The sequence below is a fragment of the Hippichthys cyanospilos genome, chromosome 19, assembly GCF_059441005.1.
Source record: "Hippichthys cyanospilos isolate Australia breed blue-spotted pipefish chromosome 19, RoL_Hcya_1.0, whole genome shotgun sequence".
Lineage (NCBI taxonomy): Eukaryota > Metazoa > Chordata > Actinopteri > Syngnathiformes > Syngnathidae > Hippichthys > Hippichthys cyanospilos.
The window spans coordinates 12,737,347-12,760,957 of NC_142387.1; the positions used below are offsets into that span (position 1 = coordinate 12,737,347).

Genomic DNA, 23,611 nt, shown 5'->3' on the forward strand with positions numbered 1-23,611 from the left:
TACACGTGAAAATAGTTCAATCATAGAGAAAAAAGTAGATAATAATGAAATTGTGAATTACAGTGAAAAAAGTTGAATTTAAATTTTTGTTGTAAGATTTTGTTCAAATGATATAATATAGGCTATTGTATAAGTAAGGGCACGGATAATATCATACAATAACATTACAAAATTAAAAAACTGGCACATTACACTATAACAGTGGCTCTCAAAAGGGGGTATGTGTACCTCTGGGGCTACGTGAAGGCAGTTCAGCGGGTGTGTGAGTTTACGGGGAAAGCTGTTGTCAATTTTTAATATCTGTTGTAAAATTAAACAAAAACTAAGACAAACATAACCACAAAGAATTTCCTTTCTAAAGCCTGAATGTCACAACTCCCCATATATATATATATATATATATATATATATATATATATATATATATATATATATATATATATATATATATATATATATATATATATATATATATATATATATATATATATATATATATATATATATATATATATATATATATATTATATGAGAGCAAAGGCAGCACTGTATATATGTAAATGCTCCCTCAGACATCGTAAAACAGAATGTCTTCTTGAGAGGCCCACAGTTCATTGGGGCATGGGCGCCCACAAACACACACGCGCGCACACACGCACACACTCAGGGCACTTTCAGAGGCCCATCTCCAAACAATGCGCATATGCAAGCATATGGAGCCACATATGTTTCCTATGACACCGTCGACGCCTCTATTACTCTCCTTTAGCTGACAGTTACATTTCAGAGCTCGGTCCGACATCAAGAGCGCCAAAGGGCCGTACGCCGGCGCGGTCACAACACTACAGTATATTAGAGCTGACTCAGGGCCCACCGTGGGGATTCCGGGTCCAAAACAGGGTCAAGAGCGTAAGTCTGGAAATGATTTTTTTTTTTCCCCCCTAACGCTCCTATTTAAAAAATAAAATCCCTTTAAATTACTTGACTTAAACCACAAACAAACAAACAAAAAAGTTTCGCCTTAGAGTAAATCCTGTCAGTGTGATTGAAGTATTTTTTTTTACATTTTTTAAGAAATAAATGCCTAAGGTGGGATGTCTAAACTCTTGAAAAATATGATTTGGGGATTGAATGAGTTATTTTATTGTATTTTTTTATTATTTTAAAGAAATATTGCACATATTGGTTTTACTTTTTATCTCTAATTTTTTTTACTAAAAAAAATGCAGAAAAGATAGACAAATATTGCAGTTAAGTGTTGACCCCCTCCTGAAAAACTACATTTTCCAAAAATAACGAAAAAAATAAAAATATATAAAACATAAATCAGCAAAACACCATCCAAGTCAAATGAACTTATAACCACTTTAAGACATCAAATTCCAGCTATTAATTTATTTAAAAAAATGTTTACCAAACAATTCAATCAACATTTCTATCCATAATATATTGCATCAAGTATTAATCTACAATTAAGGAAAAACTAATGAAAATCTATTAAAAATGCACAGCTGTGAACTGAAAGTCATTCCAGTTGATAAATCCACATCATGAAGTTAAGAAAAGAGTCCACACAATCATTACCAAGTACTCATTTGTATTTTTTGGAAATTTTTTAAACATTAAGGTTAAAGAGGGTCTCAAAATGGCTGGTATTGAATGAGTTCATTATTGTTTACCAAATAATTCCGTCAGTATTACTTTATCTTGTCGATTATTAGTATTAAATGTTTCAGGTAAATTTTCAAATTTAGTCTTTCTTAGTTTAAACTCATTTTAATGAAAAAAAAAAAAAGGTGAAGGAAAACTCATTAAATGTGATAACTATTTGCAGGCCACGTAATGCTCTTGTGGGTCATTTTATGGCCCACGTGCCATATGTTGCCTACCGATGCTTAATGGATATTATGATGTGGTGAAGGACTTCTGCAATTATTTTCCCAAAGCAGAAAGGTAAACGAAAGCGAAAAATGAGACGCAATAGTCTTCAATGGAGCAAGACTATAAAAAAAAGCAGGGGAAAAAAAAAAACTGCAGCACACGAGCTGGTCAAAATGGCGGCGGTTGCATTGAAGGTGAAAGCATCCAGGTGAGGAGAAAGCGTGAAGACGAGCGACTTCAAAGGCCTTCCTCCCAAATACTTGTTGTGGAAGCCAAAGAAAAAGCACCTTTCATGTCGGCGCCGGCGCGTCTTTTAACCGAGCGGCAACAAAGCGGGCGGAGAAGCGTCGCCGTGACGACGGGAGAAGAAGAAGCGCTGCCGCGACAGGCTCCCGTCACGCTTGCTCGCCGTTTGTTTTGCAGGTAAACACAAGCTGACACTTTGAGTGCTGAGGGTTCCCATTAAAAAGTTTTTTGTTTTTTTTTAATTCCTTTTTTACAGTCCTTCCAGTTGTGTAATAAAACGTATTGTGAACATGAAATGTTTATGGCGGGATTGATGTTTACAATATCGTGTATGGTTTTTTTGCTTTCAATAAATCAGTCCTCTGAATTTAGAATTGAAACTATAAAATACTGTAACAATAATTTTACTCATTTTGTTGACATTTCTAAGAATTTTCCAAGCCTCCTTAATTCAAAGCCTTTATTTAGATTTTTAAATCAGTTCATTCAGTTTGAAATTCTAACCGACGGCAAAATGATATTGAAATGTGATGAAACAATGATTTTTCTATGGCATCATTTATGTTCATAATTCAAAATCAGCTTCATTTGAATTTTAAAGCCTTTTTCTTGAATTAAAAAAATAATCATTCAAGGTTATTATTAATATCAGAGATTGTGTATTTTATATATATATATATATATATATATATATATATATATATATATATATATATATATATATATATATATATATATTTTTTTTTTTTTTTTTTTTTTTTTTTTTTTTAATCAAAGAATTTTATGAACAGAGGCAGTCAAAAGTTTGGAAACCCCAGAAAATCAAGCGCTTAATTCTTAATAATGCAAAGCTGTGAATTGAAAGTCATTTCAGGTCATAGAGTGTCATCCACATCACAATTTTTTTTTTAAAAAGTGAAAAGCGGTTATTTTTAGTAAAACGTGCCTTTTTTAAGTGAAATTGAATTACCGGTACATTTTTAACTTTGCATCTATTGATTTTTTTTAAATCAGTCACTCCACTTCAATATTAGCATCAGTGTGCTTATGACAATATCGCGGCGAGCGTTTAGAGCTCTTAAAAAAAAGGAGCATGGCCGACACTTAATATCATTAGGGCATTTATGATCATGTTTTGATTTGCACTTCTTTAATCAAAAAAAAAAATTGGAACCTTAAAGCGACTAATCCTCACTTAAGCTGGTCAGCTGAGTCCACATGGTGGCCCAGGGAAAATAAATCCGCCGGGCAAGCAAAAGAATGTGGACGCGCACGACAATTGGACACAGATGTTTTGCCGGGGTGCAGTGCTGTTTCTTTTCTTTTTTTTTTTTTTTTTGATGCTCCGTTTAGGATGATGGGCTGCAAAATGCAAATGTTGAGGCTAATTAAATAAAACCGGCGTGCATATTTGAACGCCTTTTGGGTTGCCTTTCGTCAACCTGAGCAAACAAAACGGTGGCGGCTGATTAAAGGGGGCGTCGTTTAAAAAAAAAAAACTAAACGAGTAATTAGCGGCGCTTTGCTAATGAGCTCGAACATAAAATTGAATCATGATGACTTCCTGAAAGGTCTCCAGAGTGATAATTAAGGCTTTGAATTACCGTTTAGGCATTAATATTGATCACGATAATTGAAATTAAATTACAGGGGTTAATATTGCTTAAAAGTCGTGGAGATTCTTAGTTAGAAATTCCAAAAGGTGTGAAAATCTTCAAGGCTTGGCAATAAATCAAAGTCATTTGAGTTTAACAATCGACAAATTCAAAATGAGCTCAATCATGTACAGGACGTGTTTACAATATTTACTTACTACTTGATTGTGGTTTTTGCACAAGCTATGAATTGCTTTTTTTTTTTGCATGAATGTAAAGTTTAAATTAGAACTGATTTAAAGTTAGCAATGAATATTTTGCACAGGATTTTTTTAATAAACCAAATAACCCAATTAATCGTGCAGCATTTACACAGTATGTCTTTATCACTAGCTATTATTGAGGTACATTTTTTTTCAAATAGTGACGTGAAAGTATGTTGATGCCTTATGGTTTAAAAATTGAGTTGTTTTTTTCTCTAGTTGTGAATGAATTTGATATATTTCAAAGTCAACAAAATAATTAAAAAGGTGTATTCAAGAGTAATCAAGCTGTATGGAGAAAAAGTCTCACTTTACATGATGGAGTTAATTATGAGATTTAAATATGAATTTAATTTTGATGGCATTTTACTCATGAATATGTTCATTGGGATGTTTTTTTTTTGTTTGTTTTTAGCCTGTTGAGGGAAAATAAAAAGTGACCTAGGGACAATAAATGTAACAAGAGGGTGAAAAAATATATTGAATTCAGGAATATTGTTATCATTTCGTCAAAAGAAAATAACAACTTGTTATCTGTGTTTTTCTTTTCCATTTGAATATTAACCTGAGAATGACATTTTCATGGGTTAGCCAATTTGCGCGCCCGCGTCCTCCGATTTTTTTTTGCTGTCTTTGCGATCTCATTTCCGAACCTAAACAAAACAAGGCCTGGCGGTATTTAGTAAACAACCCCTGTGCTGCTAAATCATCCCACTTACGACTTGCCCCCGCCCCCCCACCCACCGCCATTCTCTGCACCCACAATACCAACCGCTCCTGCTTGTGCATATAGAGCCAGTCGAGCAAATACGCACTAATTGGATAAATAAGGTTATTGTGCCGGTGAATGGTAGCAGCTTGTGCTGTTTGTTTAGCGCCGAGGGAGGGGTGCAAAACAATCCCGCTATCCCCATTAGCCCTCCTAGAGGCGTAGGAAATTTACAATTAGCTCTTTTGGGGGTTTTACACAGCATACGTGGCCCACGCGCCACAGGTTGCCCACCGTTGCTTCCACTCCTTTCATCTCACACCTCGGAGGGAACTAAAGAAGGATGAAAAAAGGGAGAGGAGTTTCCCCGCTAACGTGAAACCCCTTCAATTATAGGAGCGCGTGATTACACCGCGTGTGTGAGCGTGTGTGTCGTCTTTACGGGGGACGCGGCTGAATCGCGGCCCTCAGTCTCGGGGTCTCCTCGCCGCATTCCGCGGCCGAAGCAGATGGTGTAAAATGTCAAGAGCTTCCACTTGGGAGCTATTCGGACTGCGCTTTTTGCTATGTGACCCTATGGTGGCATTGGAAAGAAATAATGATGCCGGGTGTGTTTAATTATTCAATCGTGTCCGAAAAAAGAAAGGAAAATCATGAATACTCTTTTCAATGTCATTATTGGCTCCAATTGTCAATATGTGCACTATTTTCATTTTCTATTTTTTGTAATAAAAAAAACGTTTTATTTTATTACTATTATTAATGAGTGAATCATTTATAAATTTTCACTCTACACAGTTTTTTAGATATATGTGGAAACAACTGACGGAATTGCTTAGTAACGTCATATTCAAACTTTCGTATTTAAATTTGACTAGTCGCTTTAAACATGAGTGCTTATTTTAAATGAAGAAAAAACAATTGCTGTAACAATTAAAAACATTATTAGAATTTTTTTTTTTTTTTAAGATAATGTGTAAATCCGGCACACTTTGAAATGTTAACATTTTAATTTGCTTCAACCTTCCTAGTGAACATGCACATTTATGATTTTTAATTTTTATGCAAACAGACACATCAATAAAATGTAAAATAAAGTGTCATACTCACAATAATTACGCTTGAATCCTTGTGTCTTTATCCCTTCTTCATAAACAAACCAAAAAAAAAATTGTAGAAAGATCCAATGTTCTAAAAAAGTTCTCCTCCCGGAATCTCCGGCATGATTTCTGACGGAGATGAAACTTTACAAGGCGCCTTTTTCTTTTTCATTTTAAGCCTGGGAAGCCATGGAGCGCACCCCACACACTGCCGCCAGCCAGTGCGGTACCTCAGGTCCAGCGAGAACGGAGAGAGTTGTTGATCACCGCTGCAGGCGCTGACGAGTGGTGTGTGTCTCGGAGGAAGTGGACGAGGGAAAAAAAAGAGAGAGAGAGAGAGGGAGGGAGAGAAAGGAGGGAGGAAGAGGGGTGGACTGGGAAGGGAGGGAGAGGTTGTGGCTTAAAAAAAAAAAGCAGAAAAGTTGCTCGACTTTGGTCAAACCGAATCTGTCAGTTTTTAGCAAACCTTTTCAGCCGCGCACCCCTTGACCTCTTGACAACGATGGCGTACCCGATTTCCAACACATGCACCCTAAAAAAAACAGAAAAAAAACTTTTTACCCAAATCTTTTAAACCATGCACACCTTTTGACTTAAAAACAGAGTTGGCGCACCCCTTTCACCACTGTAAAAGTCAAAACCAAGTCGAGCACTGTTTGCCAAACTTTTCAAGTCCTTTTGACACTCAAATAAAGGTGTACCCTCTGACGCACACACCCTAAAAAAACAGCGCAAAAAAAATCTGGCCTTACTTTTCCACACTTATGAAGCTACGCACCCCTTTTGATCTCATGTAGTGTAAATTATTATGTATTCAGCAGCTTGGCAATAAAATTCAAAGCAAAGTTAGCAGATTTCCTGCACTGTGCAGGATTTGTAAGGTGCATGTGTGCAAACTGACTGGTGATGAGGCATTAGTGTGAACTATATCGCACTAGTTAAAAAATAAAGATAATTTTATGACCTTTCCTGCCATTCCCACTCCTATTACACACCGGGTGTCCGGGATAGTCACGACTTTAAGCATGGGGGTCTTCTCCAGATAGTATCAGTGGAGGCTAAGTCCCCGAGGGTCCACCCCCCACCCCCAACGCACACAAACCCCATTTTCTTAGCTCTCTTCCCCCGTATGTCGTAGGTCACCATTGAATTTCTCTCCTCCGCAGAAGGACCCGGGAGGGTAAACAAGGGTTTAGGTCATTAGCTCTAAGGGGCCGGGTGAGCTGGAGTTTTAACAGCGGCCCGGGCGGAGCGGCTCAGGCCTAGTGGAAGTCTTCCGTCAACACGTTGGCGCGGCGTCTGTGCGCCTTCTGTCCACTCTGGGTTATTGTTTCAACAGCGTTAAGCTGCTACTGATCAGCCCCAAATTGGTGATTTGCTCAAGCTGTTTCTCAAATAACTCGCCTTTTCTTATCCGGTTATGAATTTTGCAAAAGTATGTCATCCGTTGAATCTGTGAATGAGGCCTCCCCAAAAAAAGCTTCCCCGAGAAAGCTGAAATCGAACATTCATTACGCTAAAGAGGTGGTGACAGAAGAAGAACACCAACGGCTAAAATAATGGAAAGCTGTGTTGGCAACTGGGTCCCCCGCGAACGAGTGATGACGGCGTTTAAACACTAACGATCTTCCGGAAGCCTTAAACGATCGAACCTGAGTTGTCGCTGAAAAGACATAGATGAAGAAGCTAGGCTAGCTGTTAGCTTAAGACTTTCTGAAAATACTTCATGGAAGAAGCATTACAAGGAGTCAGCTGCGTCACTTATTGAAGAAGCTAAACTAGCTCTTAGCTTTGAGATTTTCAGAAAATTCATCACTGAAGAAGCTAGGCTTGCTATTAGCTGCAAGATCTACAGAAAATACACCATGGAAGAAGATAGGCTAGTTGTTAGCTGCGAGGACTATGGAAAATACACTGTTGAAGCTAGGCTAAGTGTTAGCTTTTGGATTTTCAGAAAATACATCAAGGAAGAAGCTGTTAGCTGCGAGACTGACAGAAAATACATCACTGAAGTAGCTAGGCTAACTGTCAGCGTTGAGTTTTTCCGAAAATATATGTATGAAGAAGCTAGGCCCGCTGTTAGCTGAGAGTTACACAAAATACACTGCTGAAGAAGTTAGGCTAGCTGTTAGCGTTAAGACTTTCAGAAAATACAAAAAGAAAGACGCTAGACTCGCTGTTATACTCAAGAATGACAGAAAATACATCATTGAAGAAGCTAGGCTAGCTGTTAGCTTCGAGACTCTCAGAAAATATATCAAGGAAGAAGCTACTCAGTTATCTACGAGACTTACAGAAATTGCACCATGTAAGAAGCTAGGCTAGCTATTAGCATGGCATGTGTGAAACCTACAACTCATCTCCTTGGAAGAAGAAAGCTGAAGATGATCACTGAATCTAAATCTTTTAGATCATTCTACGATCGTTGATTTGTGATAAATATTGTTGTGTCCGATTCTTTATCGCTCAGCAAGTCACTTCTATCTAGACTAGAAATAAACAAAGTAGGAGTGAGAAGGATGCGGCAAACCCCCTTCTGCATCCGTCTGGACGGCCCGCAGGTGAATCCATTGGCTCCGGTTTCTGTGGGGCGTTTATTGCGCGCCGAACAGGCTCTCACTAACTCGATTGACTGATGGGAGCTCTCAAGTAACCGAGCGGAACAGCAGCCAAATGAGGTGCTGCTTTTACACTCTCCGTCTTTAAGCGGCAGTTTGGTGGAAGACTTATTTTAGGCTTTGCACTGCAGTTATGCGGAATTGTTTATTAGGTCCGGAATACTGGCCACTAGTTTTGTGAGCTATTCTTGTTTGCATCGGTTAAGATTTTAACAGCGTTTTTTTTTTTTTTTTTATAATACCTTGACAGGAACAGTACAGTTTTCATTTCAAATTAGGAGAAAATTAATTGGAACAATTACTGGCAAATTGTGTTATAGTGATTCCTTTGCAAAAAATGTATGCTTTTATTTTGTAAGGGTTTTTTACAGATGCTTATTTTTATGAATGATCATCTCCAAGCCGCCTCCATGCTACAACCATCTAAAACTTTGGTTCTCAAATGGGGGTACTAGTATTCCTGGGGGTACTTGAATGAACTTAGGGGGTACTTGAGGTTTTAAATTAGACAAACAAACGAACAAAATCATTTTAAAGGAATTACTGAATGAATTTCTTGTTTCAGGAAAATATAAATTCATAAAACAATGTTTTATGCTCAGTAAGTTATTCATATTCATTATTTTAAAAAGCAAGATTCTTCCCCATACCAGAATGGTTCGACCCAACTTGTCATGTGCCACCTCTCGTTACCTGTCGAGTTAATGATTTATTTTGTGAACACAGCTCTACAATGATCCCAAAAGAGGACACTGTAAGTATTTTTTATTATTTCTTTGTGAGAACAGGTCTGACACTCTATGTTGATTATTTTTTGGGGACAAATATTTATTAATAATAAAGTTAATGATTTATTTTTGTGAACAGATCTCTATTGTAACCCCAAAACAGGACGTTTTATGTTGAATATTTTTCTGTGGACAAATATTTATTTATAATGATTTGTTTTTGAGAACAGTTTTAACACTTTAAAAAAATTGTGGAACAATATTGATCTATAATTATGTTATTTCTTTTTGATAAGATTTCTTCTATGATCCAAAAGAAGGACATTTTTGATTATTTTTTGTGGACCAATATAAATGAAGTTTAAAAAGGTCTAAAGTTGAATAAACCAGACACTGATGGCATGTTTTAAGTCTTTTTTTTTCAATAAAAAAATGCTTTAGGGGTACTTGGCTGAAAATATATTTAACAGGGGGTACATCACAGAAAAAAAGGTTGAGAACCACTGATCTAAAATCTACATTTAATGTGTTGAATTGACTCGCTTTGACAATGTCTGCATAAATTGCGTAAATGGAGCAAAAAAAAAAAAAAACGATGTGACAAGCAAATCAAAACTGGTGTGAATGAAGCAGAACCCTAACACTCTCAGCGACACGGTTGCAATGTTTTTTTATGTATATGCCGCAAATTTGTTTGCTTAGAACCACTTCAGTGTTTGCTCAGTGTCACACACATCACAAATTTTTTTTTTTAATGTTGCCGTCTCACACCGAGAGGAGAAATCTGAACTGCGGACCGGTCTGGATGGAATAACAACGGCGATATATTTACACAGACATTACCTGGTTAAAGGCGAAAGCGCAAGCTCCTCGCCTCGCCCCCGTGGCAAAAAAAAAAAAAAGACGCGGGACAGGCCATTTGTCTGCATGCTCAATAAGTGCGAGGTACTGGATATTCTCGGGCCGCTTCCGAATGAAAATAAAAGCTGGACATGGAGTGACACATCCTTGGTTCAGCGGAGCAGCACTGATGACAAAGGGAAATTCAAGACCAGGTCCAGCGCGATGTCAAAGCCCCTCTGACAGCTACTGGATGGCCCCGAAAATAGAATGGGGCTCGTATTGACACAGTTGAAAGGGTAAAATCTTAAAAACTAGATATAAAACTTTGAGCCTGACGGATGGAATTTTTTCATGGCAATTACATTATTTAGTGGGATAAAATTTTAAAATTCAATTACTGTGTGTGATTCGGGGGGGAGGGGGCAGAGGGGTGCTTTGGTTTGCAATCTAGACTGTAATTACGATAAAATAATGATTGGCGTCTTTTTTTCAGACACTTTGTTGCACCGGGTTATTTTTTTCAGTTTTAGACTAACCTGTAACCTAAGCACTGCTAAAAAAAAAGATTTAAAAGAAGTTGAAAGTTGATGTATGTTGATTTTTCTCTGATTAATGTTAACAAAAGTACAGTTTTTGGTATACCTACACAATTTTATGTAAAATAATAACATGATATATGGTATATAGTCGGTGCGGCAAGTGGGTGGGTGGGTGGTCGTGAAAGGTAATCTCTTTCCTGGGGGGGGGCCTTGCAACGTATAATTGAGAAGCACTGATGTCATACACACACACACACAAACAACATAGTAATATTTGAGAGAGTAAAATAATAGAATTGAATGAAATCGAATCTGAATGAAAACTAAAATCTTTGGAATGGGCAAATTCTCCATTTCACTGAATCGACAATAATGATTCTGGGTCAAATTGATCCATTTTGTAAGCTGAAAATGTTAGCAACACCATTGTAATATTTGGCAGAGTAGTAATGACTCTTACTTGTTTTTATGTTGTTGGTTTTTTTTTTGGGGGGGGGCGGACTTTAAAAAAATGCCAGACTGAGTAAATTGTTCATTCTACAGGAACACCAATAATTCTCCTGGGTCAATTTGACCCGGGCATGTTTAATGATAACATTACCACTAACTGCATTATACTTAAAAAAAAATATATATACATATGCAATGTCTATTTTAAATGCAAAATGTGTGAAATCAATGTATTTTTTTATTAGACAAGCAAAAAAAGGTGGGTCAATTTGACCCGCACTCTTACTTAAATCCACGCTGTTCCGAGCTGTCTTAAGAGCCCAACAACGATCTTTTAATGATAAGCTGTCACGAAGCGCGGAACGAAGAATCCGAGAGTGCAGACAGAACCCTCAAGGTAAATTAGAAGCAAGTGAAGTGCTTTCAAGTGGCGAATGAAAGTTCAGCGAGAAAAGCCCAAAACATAAGCATCGCTTATCTACCTCTCGGCGAGGACGGCGTTGGCTTTTAAAAAGCGGAGAGCGAGCCAGACAATTTTGCTTCCAAACACAACAAGGAGATGATGTTTTGATTAGTCCGTTCCGGAACAGTGTTTAGCCGAAGATGACACATTTATCCCTGATGAGACTCCAGATTGTGCTTTATGACCTTTGAGACGCACTCGGGGAAGGTCTCCGACAGATAGTTTATTACTTTCTGACGGCTCTCTGAAGGCTAAACAAGCACACTGTGGAGAGCTATTACTCCCAATGAGCCATCACCGTGACATGCGTTATGCGCACAACATCGACAAACCGACCGGAGGAGCCCAAAGTCATTACCTCATTTCCGTGATTTTCGATGCCTGTCCTCGGCCAACGGAATGCGCCCGTTTACTTCTTTCTCTCCGGGAACCTACCTGTGAAATGCAAAATTGTTATGACTCACGATTGCCCGTAGATGGCGGTGTCGCACAATTTGAAATTTGCGATCAGCCGGCGAGACGGCGGATTTCGGCTTGTCATGACGATTGCAAGGGAGAGAAATGGAAACATTTCGGAAGTTTGGCCACCTAATACTCAAAAAGTTTGTATGGTACAAACCGGTTCTGAACAGTTTGAGGAGTACGTGAGATTTCAACAAACAAACAAAAAAGATGTAATGTTTCATAATGTTGTGAATGGAATGCTACACATCTTTTCAAATTAAGAGCAAAATAATTGGAACATGAATCACCGTATTGCAAAATTATAGCAATAGTGGCTCCTTTGCAAAAAATCGTAAGAGTGGTGCAATTTTCCAGCAGATGAGAAATAAAATTGAGGATGCTCAGTAAAACATGTCTAGCGTGACCACGAAAAATGTAGTTCCAAAATTTTATGAATCGGATGCAGGAATTTATTAAGTCATTTTTGTTTCATCTAAAATTGCTTTGAGCTGGTTAAGAGGTACTTGGCGCAACAACAACAACAAAAAATCACAGAGGGTACATAATTTAAAAATTTTTGAGAAACACTGGTATAAAATAATCCTTGATGACAAACTTATATTTGTCTGTGGAATTTTTTAAAAATACAATAACCTTTCGTACAAACAAACAAAAATTAAATTTGATAAGGATGGAGGAAAAATGGAAGAAAAGGTTAAAAAATATATTTAATGTTTTTTAATGTTGTGATAGGAAACATATATATTTCTTGTCAAATTAAGAGCAAATTAAATGCAACTTGAAGCAACTTATTGCAAAATTAAGTTATAATCACTCCTTTGTGACGTTTATTTTGTTAAGTTTTATACAGATGTTCATTATTAGAAGTGATGAAATTTTCCATCACATGAGCTAGAAATAAAATGGATGGTTACATGATCTATGTTATGGAATTGCGCAGTAAAACACAATTAGACTTACCACTACAAATGTAGTTCAAAAGTTTAACAAATCACACACAGATGGCGCAAGACTCTGGTTAGGGGTTAGTGGGGTAACTGTGGCAAAATGTGATTTTTTTTTTTTTTACATACTAACATTGGAAAGTACCATTTAATGAGTTCAATTATTTTTCATCACAGATTGTGGGACAAAATTTTCTCCAACTGTGGCGTTTTGAGGATTGAAACATGAACAGAAAATCTTAAATTAGGCCTTGTTAAAAAGCATTGTTTTAACTTTTTTTTTTTCTAATTCAAGGGTGTGCAGAGGGTGTGCTCTGTATTAAAAAATATATAAACATGCATGGAATTCATTGTTGGAGAAGGCTGTGCGTCCCCGGTGCAAGCTTAAGAAAGAAAAACAGCGCGAAAGCTAAACTTCGCATAGAAGCTGAGGGACATCTTGCTGAGCTCAGCAAATTTTGCAATTACCAAAAAATTATCCAGGTTTACAGGCGCTAGTGGGAATTCCACTAAAACTGAATCAGCTGCACCCTAAATACCAATCGGTTTTGGTAATAAATTGTCAACGCCCGTCTAATGGCAGCATTTGTCGGGGCTGGGCCCAACTGTCGAGTTTCTGATTTGTACGAGCAGGACGTCCAGCAATGCGCCGCTCCCCGCCCGCCGTCTCGTCCGCGCAGCTGCCTAGCCTTACGCGCTCGGGGTCAGACGAGCTCCGGGGGCCCCCGGCTGCCGCCGTACGTACGGGGTCTGGCCCTCTACGCGGCAGACTCCTCGGGGGCGTCTCGGAGCGCCGGCGAACCCCCAGTAGTGAGGCCACGGAGACATTTGCGAAGCCGGGGAGTCCACACAACAAAAACACATTAGGCAAATGTCTGGGGTCAAACGTCTGTTTGAATTGGCCTGATGGAAGCCACTCGTGTTGGGCCCAAGCCAAACTGCGGTCCGCTGGCTAACATTGCAAACAAAAGAGGGCAGAATTTGCTTTGAGATATGTCACTGTAAGTGTAAAATAAATGATCATCACTTGTAAGGGGGACAGTCCGAGCTGAATTTGCATAGATAACACCATGCAGCAGTTTTATGTATTTTAATTCCTGCAACACGTCAATATATCTGAATTTTAATGCTAAAAATGAGCCACGCTGATTGAAAAATGAGGAAACTCGTGGGCCGTTACAGGTCGAATTTTTGCTTTGACTTGCGAGTATAAACATTTCAAACTTACTTGAATGAACAGCAGTTTGGTAGTGAAGATCTCAATATAGCCGCGTAGAGTTCATGTACACTGTGAAACTAAGCATAAAACAAAGATAATTATTCCACGTTGTTTATTTTCAAAGATAATTATTCCACGTTGTTTATTTTAAACGACATAGCTCTTCATCAAATTAGTCTGGTTAGCTTAATGCTAATATGAATTGAAAACGCAGTTGACATGCTAACGCTAGCGTAAATATTTACGATTTTCTAATCCTGCATCCAACGAATATATACACGCATGAGGTAAAACAAGATTTATAGAAAAAATACATAAAAGTACATAAATGCGTAGAGTTTTCCTTCAATAAGAAACATTACTGTATTTACGTGGTAGTTGGAGTGTAGTAGTAGATTAAAAAAATCTATTCTTCTTTGTTTGTTTGCTTGACTGTACAGTATTTTATAATACTGCCCCTGAGTGGCCAAATTGAGAATAGCAGAAGGCACAATTTAATTTAGTATTAGTAGATAATTACGCACAAACATTTTTCCTGTTTCATACTCTATTTAAATATCTCTCTGTAACTTTATAAAATACAATATTAAAGCTTTTTTCCACGAGGGATAAAAACACAAACATTGATGTTTTTTTGACAACCTATAAATAAATTAATTAAATGAATCCCCTGTGATTATGCTGGTTAGACTTTTTCTTTAACTTTTTTTTAAGCTTTTTAAATTAGAGCTGCTGTAGAAAAGAAGTTTAGCATCACAATTCAAGTCATCAGAATCTTGTACATTTTCAAATCATATTCCCTTGTAAACTTCTCAAATATCTTTTAATACAGCTGATTCTCTGATGGACATTTAGATTAGGGCTCCCACAGCGAGTGGAATTTGTACATATGATTTACCAAGCGCCAGAAGCTCAGCACGTCTTTGCTTTTCAAAACCCCAACAAAGAAATTCCATTCATGGATTCGCGCGCCAACATGAACATGACTTTTTGTTACAAGAGTTTGCCCGAAAACCGCGCATCCTTGGTGGGCTTTTTCCGTTCTTCGGAAAGCAAGTGAGACCTTCTCGTACATTAATCAACATTCGGTGCCAGTTAGCGAGCGACAGAGATATAAATAGCGGAGCAAGCCTGCCATGGAAACAAGCGCCTCGCCGGGATTCGGTTACAGGAGTAGCAACTTTTTGTAGGTCAGGAAAAAAAAAAAAAACCTTGCTGTTGCCTGGGAAACAATGTGGAAGAATAGAGCACGGAACAGGTAATGCCGGTCCACCGCAATTAAGAGAGGTCATTGAATGGGACTTATCGGAAAGGGGGGGTTTGTAATTAAGGGGTTTGTTCGTCGGCTGCAGCTGCACCTGGGCTGAAGGCACCTTGAAAGCATCACAATTGAACGACATGCTGTTTTTCTGTGAGAAAAACGAAACTTTCCAAAGTGAAATTGCAATAACGTCAATTTGTTTTGCTAACGCTATTCGCTGTTAGCCATTAGCCAAATATTTGCGCCGTATCATTGCATTAAATACAAAATCGTAATAGTCAGATTTTTTTTTGTAGTTACATTTTTACAAAAGATACTAATAGGAAAAACAAGATCGTTGGGTTAAAAATAACCCAAAGTTGGGTCAAAAAAGATCTGACCCAATATTTGGGTCACTTTGATCCAACTTTCTGGTTTATTTTGCAAAACACAGCCCTAATAATTGCCGTTTTGTAGATGACAACCTCAATAACCATATTTAGTGTAAATTTTGATTAAAATGCAGAGAAAGGCAAAAAGAAATTCCCACCCTTAAAAATTGTCGTTTTCTATTTGACAATATCAAAAATTGGCTTGTTTAAATAACCCTGAAAATTGTTTCAATTTAACAATTTTACTTCAGTCCTTTTAGGATCAATTATCGGCTTATTTTTGACCCTGTTTTTAGAGTGTAAAATCTGATTATAATGCAAGGCTTTTAATGAGCAAGACAAAATGGAAGCAAGACACCCCTAAAAATTGGTTTCGATATATTTTGCTTCAATCCGTTTATGTCCATAATACGGCTATGTGTTTTTATAGTGTAAATGTTGACTGTAATGCAGCTTTTGAAAGATGAATTTTTACTAGGCTAGCAACATTATATCTCAGACAGCCAGTGACAGTCAATGTAATTTGCAAATGCCATATTTTCCCTTTGCTCCTTTTTTTTTGTTAGCATTATTTTAGACGTAATAAGTCGTAGAGAGGGAGCGGAGATGCGCAGTCATCTCTTGCGCGATGACTATGCAATTTTCAAAATGACGCCCTGGCTGAAACCCTGCCTGGCGCAATCCCCGCATTGGCCTTGAATTATTAATCGGGACTGCAATGACATTCTTTTCACCTGACTTGCTCTGCTTTGACTGTAGAATTTTACCCTTCTATTTTACCCCGCCTACCAAACGCCATTAACGGGCGCACGGACGAGGGGAGCTTAATTGCGATACAGAAACAGCAGAAGATCGTTATCGGCAAGAATCGGATTTCTTAGCTCGCCTTTAGGTGCGCAGACAAAATCCAGTCATTTTTTTGTACGTTTCGCAGGAGTGCGCGGACATGCTAATGAATCAATGAGACCGACGGTGTCCGATGACTCCTGAGCACTTTGGGCGCGCTTCCGAATCACCCCTGGGCCTCGGCGTATCTCCAGCGCCATCGACGTCGGCAGATGCGAATGCACTTAATAAATTGCACCTTGAACAAAAGGAAGAGGTGATGAATTGAAAAAGGCCCGGCATGCATAATTCACGACGCCGCCTCTCTCCCTCAAATTGGCCACCATACTGTTAAATAATTCAAATTGATCTCATTAGGGACGGTTTTCATTATGGGGTAATTCCATTAAATGCAAAAGGTGGCTCTGAGGGCCACCCATGATAAAATGTTAATTTTTCAAATAAGGGATGAGGCTGTGGCAATGCAATGCACACACACACACACACACATACATATATATATATATATATATATATATATATATATATATATATATATATATATATATATATATATATATATATATATATATATATATATATATATATATATATATATATATATATATAATATATATAGTAAGTTATTCCATTCCTGAAGGGTACACCTGATACAACACAGCAGTCAAATGGGAGCCATTAAAGACAGGAGGAGGAAGAGCGTATCTATCTTAGCACTTAAGCACTCTAATTATCTTGCAGACACACACACACACACACACTCTCACACACACGCCAAGATGCACACACAGAGTATGATTCACGTTCCAACAACTAATGGCGGATTCCTGCTGAGGGCAGATCACTTTTCAGTGCCTTACGTAAAGAGGCAAATTAAGGTGAAGTGTTAACTTGGTGCTGTAATTTTATGCAGAACTACTGTATTTAGATTTACAAAGGAGTTTTATCAGTACATATTATATGTATATGCATTTATACATATATGTATTATTAATTTTACATTATTTCCAAGATTTAAATTAATACAACCTTGAGTTTTGCGATTACTGAAAAACATTTGCTGGACAACACAAATATACATATATAGGAATACAACATATATTTTTACAATGGTATTATATATATATATATATATATATATATATATATATATATATATATATATATATATATATATATATATATATATATATATACTACTACTACTACCTACTAGCTAGTTACCTGGTTAGATATTTTGGTAACAAGCTATTATCATCTACTGTAGCTAGCTAGTTTGTTACTTAATAAACCTTTCTTGCTATCTATTTTTTTTTTTACACAAGTAAATACGACATTAGGAGATGACAGTTGTTTAAAGAAAGCTGATTATCTGTCCAATGTTGCTATTCTCCTTAAAAAAATGTTGATCACCTGATCTATAAGGTAATAAACATACAATACATTCATATTTGCAACAAGATCACCATTGAAAAATAAAGTACAATAGATACTGTAAAACCGCAAGTAGGGCAAAACTAGTGACTGATAAAATTGATCAAAATTGTTCATTTTTAGGGCAACAAAACATAAATAAAAGTATTTTATGAGAAAAAGGCTGTACTACAAGAACCATGAGTAGGATCCCGCCGCTACAAACATTAGCATTTTGCCTAAACAAGCCCGTAATAAGTTTAAGGTATAATAAGCTGGCGGCGGGGGCTGGGCAGCACAATGAAAGAAAGCCACGCTGGCTTTTAAAATGAATAAAAATTGATTGCGTCCCAATAAAGAGCGAATGGGCCCGGTGTTAACTAGATTGCGCATAAACGTCGACGGCCGTCCCCGGGCCACTTTATTGCGCGCTAATGCAATAGAGAACACTTAGCAATAAACGCTCCTCTCTGATGAGCTCGCCGAGGCTTTTCCAAGATGGGCCTGATGAAATTGGAAGAATTAGATTTGAGTGAGCTGCTAATGATGCCTAAAACAAAAAGAAAAAAAGAAAGAAGAAAGGAAAAATATCCAAATAGAATTAGCCAGGCCTCCTCCTGGCTAAATGCATCATATGTAAATTAGTGTCATTTGGAGAAATCTCCTCGCCCGCAAGGTAGCGCCTTCATTAGACGGGGACTTGAACTAGAACTCCTCCAGGATCTCTAAAAGAATTTTAGTGCACACAAGATGATAAATATATTTATTGCACAGATGTTTCATAACTTCAATCTATAGTGCTAATCCAATGAGGAATATACTGACTATCATACCCCTCAAAAAGGAAATTAACTCTCTTTAATATTGCACTTTATATACAGTTCATTTTTAGATAATTGACATTTTTTAACTGAAATTTCATCTGTATATGGCAGAAACAATAATGTGATTTGATATAAATTCGGTTTATGAAAAAGTAACATCCAAAACAAAGTAGCTATTTTAGCTAGCTATAACATTTGAGTATGAGTTTCTTCAGAAGGGTTCAGTTGAGTCTACTAAACAGTTTCTGAAAAGTCATATTTAAAGTCCATACTTATATTTACACTCATACACAAACCACTAGTCTACCATGCTTCCCCAAGCTAACGCCACTCTAATGCAATTCTCTCCACTTTAAAAGTCCAATCCAAATGTTTACACAGCGAACAATGCCACTTTGTCGTGGACGGCGTAGACACGCAAATCCTGCAACCAATTATTTACCCCGGCTGGAGGATCCTCCACTTAACCACTCGGCGACCTCTCACACACTCGACGGACCCCCGCCCCTCCTCGCTCCTCCGCCCGCCGTTTCTGCTGTAAAAACAGAGCTGTACGACAACTGCGGGAATTACGCAGCGATTAAACGGGATCAGCTGGGTTCCTAATGCAAACAATGAGACTGATGAGTTGCCTGGCTCGTATGTTTCCAGCAGGTAGGTAATTCACTTCTCTGGCCTATTGTTCCTCCCTTCATCCCTGTTGAATAACGTGGCTTTGACGCTAGATTTGCACAGCTTAAGCTAAAACCTCCCGCAAATAGGTAAGGCAAGTTTATTTGGAGCCTAAGATACATACACAAGGCAAGCTACATAAACCAACAAGAAAGCAAAGTGTTTTTCAAGAATATTGTTTCTGCGGGTCTCATTTACTTTGGAGAAAATCCTAATGGATGGAAAGAAAGAAAGAAAGAAACAAACAAACAAACAAACAAACAAAGAAACAAACAGTCAACGGTGTGCTGAGTGGAAGAGTGGAATGAGGGGACCCCCAAAACTGCGGCAAGCTGGGAGGTAGTGGCTCAAAAAATGAAATATTTAATAACAAACTGAGATCCACAAGAACAAATGACTACAAAGTAACAAAAGAAATTCAAAGCTGAAACAAACTCACAGGAGACACCAGGGAATGAGGGGCGGGGGATACTCGGACAGGTGGGCAGTGAAACTACGGGACGCAGAAACTGGTGAACTCGGCCAGAAAGACCTTGAGGAATACAATGACCCGACGAATAGTTGGACAAACACTGGGGCTTAAATACACGCATGATAATTAGGAAACACGCAACACCTGGAAGGAAACAAGAAGCGGAGGAAAGGGATTGGCTTATACACCGGGGCTGGTACACGCTGATGACAGGAGGAACAAATCACACTAACGACAGACGCGGGGAATACACAAATATGAACCTAAAACCAAATGGAACTGAAACTTTGCAAAAATAAATCCACAACAGAAAAAACCGAATAGGACATGACAGAAAGAAAGAAAGAAAGAAAGAAAGAAAGAAAGAAAGAAAGAAAGAAAGAAAGAAAGAAAGAAAGAAAGAAAGAAAGAAAGAAAGAAAGAAAGAAAGAAAGAAAGAAAGAAAGAAAAGAGTCACGAGATTGACCCCTGGGGAACTCCTTGGTCACAGTCAGTTGGTCTGACATACCCCAATTTTATCAGGTAACAATAGGCAACAAGTCCTGTCCGCTAGACAGCGCTTTCCACCCAGTTTTCAAACCTCTGTAATAAGATCACATGACCAAGCATGTAAACGTTAGGACTCGAGTCTTGCAGAACGAAGACTTTTCGATGGATATCAAAGCTGGCTCACCTCCCAGTGATGGGACCTAAAGCCTGTCTGGAAAGTATCAAAAAAGCAAAACTCAGTAAAGTAAGACTAACCCTCGCAATTTTAAGCAAATCTCGACAGTACAGTATTTGCATGTAAAACGCGGCTGTCGAGTTGGCCGGACAGCTGACGCTACTGTAGCGCAAGACCGCATTGGGAGAGAGCCTTGTAAGTATTTTCTGGGCGTTTGACAGCAGGATCGCATATGGCTGTGCTGCAGCTGTGCGGGTATTTCCACTGACCATAAGCACCTTCCTATTAATGGGCTGGGAAAGCCACCATCCGTTGGATCCAAGAAAATAGAAAACATGAGGCTCGGGAGACACTTATCGCACAAAACTATCTTATCCAGTCCATCGTTGTTAGAAAATGAATTAAATACGCTTCACCCACCAACGCTTGTATCACATGATAAAAAATTGTCCATATTAATGGTAAGAGCCTCCTGAGACACAGCCTTTTGTTTGTGTACTAAGGCTTAGTGTCCCCGGTAGAGGACATCGTGGAATTTCCAATAATGTCTCATGAGCTAAGCTGGGGTGCAATTAGCTTTGCCGTCTTGCTGAGACAAATGGACACAAATGAAGAGGAGCATTATAGAAAAATGTTGTCTTTGGTATGAACAAAAAACAAACGTAAAATGATTGTGTTATGTATTATGAGAAAAATACATCAACAATAAAATTATTATCTTATTACTTGAAAGAGTAGCAAATTTTGTGACAAAGAATTACCAGAAACAAACAACACCGAGCTTTAATTATCACATTTTTTGCTGCGTGAAAAAGCAAGTGGATGCGATGAAAATGGATATTTGACGTTATTCGTCGTCAATGGCACTGAATGAGTTCATGAGGATATCAGTGTTTCACTTGCATAGATTTTGAAAGCAGTAAATGACACAGCTCCACTTCACGCCGTAGGTGTCTACCATCACGCTGTATTTTTTTTTCACCCGTCCAGCCGTGCCTTTTTGACTCTGATGACATAATACCACAGAGACGGGAAGACGGCAATAAAATGAAAAGGGCTATTTCATAAATAATCGGTCGAAGGGGAGCAAAAAGATCAACAACTTATAAAACACGATCATTCATTCGGGCAGGACTAAGCCAACACTATAAGTCACATACGAAAACCCCAAATGAGCAAACAGAACTTGATTGTGTTGCTTTATTTGGCCCCTCGTTTGTCACTCAGGTGGTCTCGGGGCCCACCTGCGCGCCGTACTGTAAATTACGCACCCCGGGCTTTAATTGCCCACGTCCGCTGCCTTGCTATAAAAACGGCAAGCGCGGTGCTAGCTCTATTGTCAGGTACTTCATCAAGGCTCATGTGATTTATTTGCTCGTTGCAGAAAGTTCACGGGAAAAAAGAAACCGGAGTAACGCGATCTTAAATGAACTATTTTGCTGATATCAAGCTAGCCTTGCATTTTGGGGGTTGCACTATGTATATTGTATCAATTGCTAGGCAGCTAGCTAGCTAGATGCTTGCCAATCAACTAACTAGGTCACTAGCTAGCTTGGTAGCTTTTGAGGTATTTAAGTAGCTAGGTAGCTCGTTAAGTAATTAAGAGATAACTTGAGTTAACTTGTCTATCTATGGAGCTAGCTGGGTATCCATCACGATCGAGCTAGCTAGCTAGATAGGCTAGATAGAAAAGTATTTAGGTAGCTAGCTGGGTAATTAAGGGAAAGTTAACAATAGATTAATCAGTGTAGCTTGCTGGGTTATCTGTCTCTATCAAGCTCGATAGTTGGCTAGGATAGCTTTTAAAAAATAATTTGGCGAGCTAAATACTTTTTATTTAAATACTGGTTATTTAGCTAGCTAGCAAAGAGCTAGTTAACTAGAGCCCTGTGGAGCTAGCTGGCTATATGTCGTTATCAAGCTAGCTAACTAACTAGTACCTTAATTACCTATCTAGCTAGATAACAAGATAGATAGCTAGCTAGCTAGGTGGATAGATAGATAGATAGATAGATAGATAGATAGATAGATAGATAGATAGATAGATAGATAGATAGATAGATAGATAGATAGATAGATAGATAGATAGATAGATAGATCTATTTGGGTAGCAAGAAAGGTTTAGTATGAAACAAAGTAGCTAGCTACTGTAGATATGTATAAATATAAATATAGATATATAGATATATATATGTATGTGCAATCTTTAATTCACTGCACTAAGTAGACAGATGTTTTTTCTGCGGCACAGTAAGTTCCACTTCTTACTCTACGGTTACCATCACACTTAAGTTCTGCGGTTGGAGTCTGCAGTCATTTTTCAGTCTAATTATTTCCTTTTTTGCAGCACACCGCAGCTGACAGTGATGGATCGCAGGTTAAATCTGAGCATTTTTGTCGGCGTGTATGTTGGCCGCGCTCGGCGTACACCCGCTCCGACCAAACACGACCTCGGAGAAAGATTTCTCTGCTTTTCCCATTCCACTTTGTCTTCATTTTCTCTCCGTCCGCTGATGTATGGCCAAAGCGCATCGGGCAGACAGAAGTGTAGCTTATGTGCCATCGTGATTACGCCGCATAGTCCGACTGTATAAAGAGCCGTGATTGGATGTTTTCTTTGTCCAAGCTGTCAAATAAAAGTCCATCATGTGTGACTTAATGTCATTTCAAGATGCAGACGGAATATTTGTGCGGTGTAGGTCATCGTTACTCTGCTCACCTTCGATTGTCTAAAAATTCAAGGACTTCATTTTTGAATGAGACTTCAGATTGGTTATGAAGTTTAATTTTGGATTCTTTTTTTTTCAAATTAATCGAACAATAACAATGGAGCGACAGGATGGCAATAATGCTCACTGAATAATTAAATCATCTGCATGATAAGCATGAATCTGATCATTAAACATCATGAAATATGTAAAAAACTTTCTTTATTTATGTCTTTATTGTTGTACAATTTTTGATTGGTTATGAAGTCTTTTTTAGTTTTATTCTCTAACATTCAAGTTAATGGATTTTTGAATAC

The 23,611-nt window shown here is 38.0% G+C and overlaps 1 protein-coding gene across 4 annotated transcripts in view; it reads right to left on the reverse strand.

Moving 5' to 3' along the window:
* eya1 (EYA transcriptional coactivator and phosphatase 1) overlaps positions 1-14,497 on the reverse strand; it is a 51,086-nt gene extending 36,589 nt beyond the window's left edge. For all 4 annotated transcript variants that reach the window (XM_088402239.1, XM_088402238.1, XM_088402236.1 and 1 more), the window contains exons 1-5: positions 14,426-14,497; positions 14,073-14,140; positions 11,794-11,870; positions 6,261-6,326; positions 5,805-6,168 (exon numbers count right to left, since the gene is read on the reverse strand). The gene's annotated coding sequence lies outside the window, so the exon portion shown is untranslated. The remainder of the gene's footprint in view (positions 1-5,804; positions 6,169-6,260; positions 6,327-11,793; positions 11,871-14,072; positions 14,141-14,425) is intronic.
* Between the last annotated feature and the right edge of the window lie 9,114 nt (positions 14,498-23,611).